The following is a 3687-nucleotide window of genomic DNA, read 5'->3' as shown; positions in this document are numbered from 1 at the left end:
TAACTGAATAGATCACAACATGAGCGAGATCACAACTGATAAATTGAAAAAGGAAGACAATAGTTAAAAGTGGAGATAGCAACTAATAAATATTAAAATAAGAGTTAAAACTGGAGGGACATAAAACCTAGTTGGTAAATGATTAACAGGAAGGATTTTCAATTTTTTGGCCAAACTCTTACAAATTTTTCGTCAAAATTTTAATTTTCGAGAACAAAGTTCCCAAAAATAGCCTATTAACTAAGAAATTTGAAAATTAATATTTAAAGAAAAAAATAAAATAATTTAAAAACTAGAACTTAGATCAATTTAAAAAATCAAAAGTTAAATAAATCAAGATACAACATAAGCTAAAATGTGGAGATCACAAGTAATTATTTTAAAAAATAAATAAGAAAAGAAAAACAATATTTAAAAGTGGATATTTAAAATATAATCTTGCGTGAACAAATTAAATTATTAATAATTTTCAATTAAAATAACATAATATTTACTGAAATATTTTAAATAGATTAATAAATATTATTTATTTAAATTAAATTTATTTAATATGAAAAAATAATCATTTAAAAAACCCCATCAAAAAATTGATTATGAAAAATTAATAAGAGAAATACAAAAAAATAATATATCTAACAAATATTCTATTGACTAAATAAATTATAGAAACTAAAAAATATATTTAAAGAAAAAATAAACAAATATAAAAATAAATTAAAATAAATTAAAAACTAAAATCTAAATCAATTAAAAAAAAATGAATAAAAATCACAACATATGAACTAGTGTGGAGATCCCAACTGATATATAGAAAAAGAAAAACAATAGTTAAAAGTGGACATAATAGCTAATAACTATAAAAACAAGAGCTAAAAGTCGAGTAAGATAAAAAAAGAAGCTTGGCTGGTAAATAATTAGTGCGAAGGATTTGCAGTTTACTGGCCAATTAGTCAACTTTTTCATCAAAAATTAAATTTCTGGGACCAAAGTTCCCACAAATAGCCTATCAACTAAAATATTAAAAGAGTGTTGCCTTGGTATTTAATGAACCAATATTTCAAAACTTTAAGTTAAATGGGAAAATAGAATCAAAGTAACAACTGCTTACTCTCTCTCCCAAAACCATAACCTTCTAGAAACTCTAAGGTTGGAGAGTTGGAGTTAGTGGTTAGCCTTCTCACTCTCTCTCCTCAAAACTATACTTTCTCTCCCCAAACCTTAACTTTTCAAAGTTTTGAGTTGAGATTTAAATTCCAACCCAAGGTTTTGTCAAAATCCCAACTTAGACTTTTGAGCCCAAACTCCAACTTTCAAATAAAGTTAGAATATATAATCTAAAAATATGTTCTTGACAGAGGCTTTGCAAATCATGTATAGAGAGATCAAAAGTAGAACTAACACTTTGAATAGATTATGCATGGCTATCAAGGGACAATATGAAGACAAATTTCAATCTCAAGCATGAATCAATATGCACAGTTGGAAAAAGCTTCATAAAAACTCATGGGAGCCATTATATAACCAATAGTCATATAGATGTCTGTGCGAGTGTTATGAAGATGCATTTGGTAGTTGTAAACTCTCTGAGAAATCCAAAGAAATAACTCAAAATCATCTAATTGGAGATGAATATCTATCTTCGAAAATGTTCCTTTGGCAATGAACACATAAGAGGAGCCCTAGAAAACTTGTACATGGAATTTCATGTCAAATATTTGACACAATGATTGTAGATAAATGTAGAGTACATAGAAGATGACAAATCACCTATTGCTTCACAAATAGTTGCATTGAAATATGATCTAGAGAGGATCATTGCCAATGATGTGATTTGTACAAAGGAACTAAAGTTGGTAAGTATTATATATGAATACAAATTGAAAGACAAGTGGGATGTGGAAGCATTTCTATGGTTTGTGGACTATTCAAATACATTCACATTCCAACAAAGGGATTAGTTATTAGGAACATGACCAGAAAACATAAGTCATTTGCATATTCTAAGAGACTTGATTGCACACACTCAAAATTTCAATGTCAATGATGAAATAAGATGTATATGTTAGAATATTTAATGTTTTTCTAGTTGTCCCATGAACCTTTTGTGTACCCACTACCAAGTTTGACGGTTTACAACTCCAACAGACATAACATTTAATACATGTAAGTGAGTTCAAATTTTGAAAATGAGGGGAAAAATCTATGAGAAGGAAAATGAAAAAAGGAGGGAATGTTCTTTCTTTCCATAAGACAGATCCTAGACATTCTGAAGAAAAGAGATGAGTTCAACAAAAGTAGAAAAAGTTAGTGTGTAGTAGCAACATGTGGGACTGCCTTTCTGAGTTTTGTGAAAGTAATATTTTGTCATGTATGATAAGTGATTGCTCCATGCTTATTGTATGCAACCATACATTGTTGTAAGTTTGTTTTAAGTATTTAGATATTTTGTTCTTCTAGAGTTTGTAGTTCATTCTCTAGATTTGTATAAGTTTGATTTAGTTAATTGTAAGCAAGCAAGCATGCCTGTCAATCTCAAATATATTGTGTTTTGATCTTGTATCCATTGACACATTCTGATGTGCATGTTAGTATTTTTTCACAAAATAAAGGAGAAACCATTAACTTTGTTTATGCATTTTCTAGAACATTTTTGTTTCTCTTTGCAACACTCAGCTTGTGTTTGAGCCAAGTAATTGATCATTTTTCATAGTGAACTGTCTTAGGTTATGGAACTCATCTACTCTATGCTACTTCCATTCCCCTGGTAGGAGTTGCTCATAGAAGTTTTCCAAGAATAACTCCCATGTGACACTGTTCATGTCTATGCCCAACTTCTTCTCTTCAATAGTCCACCAAGTGGCTCCAAAGTTTTCCAACTTGGTAATAGCAAAACATGCTTTGAAATTACTATCAAAGTCCTTAATGGAAAAAACCTTGTCAAGAGCAATAAGCCACTGCTCGGCTACATAACCTGAACCATGCTCATTAAAGTGCTTGACCTTGGATCTCTGAAGGTCCTTCATTTGAGTAGATACAATGGATCTTTGTTGATCCCTCCAAGGGTTCCTAGAACTAGGTCTACGCTCATGTCCTACTTGATGTGCTCCATCCTGATCATGAACTAGAGGTAGGTGATCAATGATGGTTTTTATCATTTGTATCAAGTCAACCTCCTCAAAGTTGGCCTACCGCTCACCATGGTTCTCTTCTTGATAATCACTAACATGCCCATCCCTAGTCCATTCCTGAATAGGGCCTTTGTGGATAGATTCATGAATATTGATGTCTCTACCTTGTTCACAAACTCTACCATAGCCTAGGCTATGGCCTCTAACGGAAGATCTCATCCCTGATGCCATCCTACAATAATATCCAAGATACAAGATGCTATAACAACCATAAAACATGCTACTATAAAGCATAGATAAAAGACACATGTTTTGAAAATAGTATGAGTTTGATTTTCAGTTTTACCTAATTTTAGGTTTGAGTATAATTCAGTTTTGAAGTCTAAATGTTCAAGTCTGAAAGTATACAACTAAAGTCTAAGTTCTATTTTAGTTCAACTAGTTCAATTTTCAATTTTATATAGATATACATAACAGTTTAAAGTTTTCATTTTTGTTCAGGTAGTTAACAACTAGTGGCAATCCAATATACCTAGAGCTCCCGATAACTCAGGCTCTG

This window comes from Cupressus sempervirens, chromosome 1, assembly GCF_028749045.1.
Source record: "Cupressus sempervirens isolate cs-2001-9-10 chromosome 1, ASM2874904v1, whole genome shotgun sequence".
Lineage (NCBI taxonomy): Eukaryota > Viridiplantae > Streptophyta > Pinopsida > Cupressales > Cupressaceae > Cupressus > Cupressus sempervirens.
Note: the sequence above shows the minus strand (reverse complement) of the source record.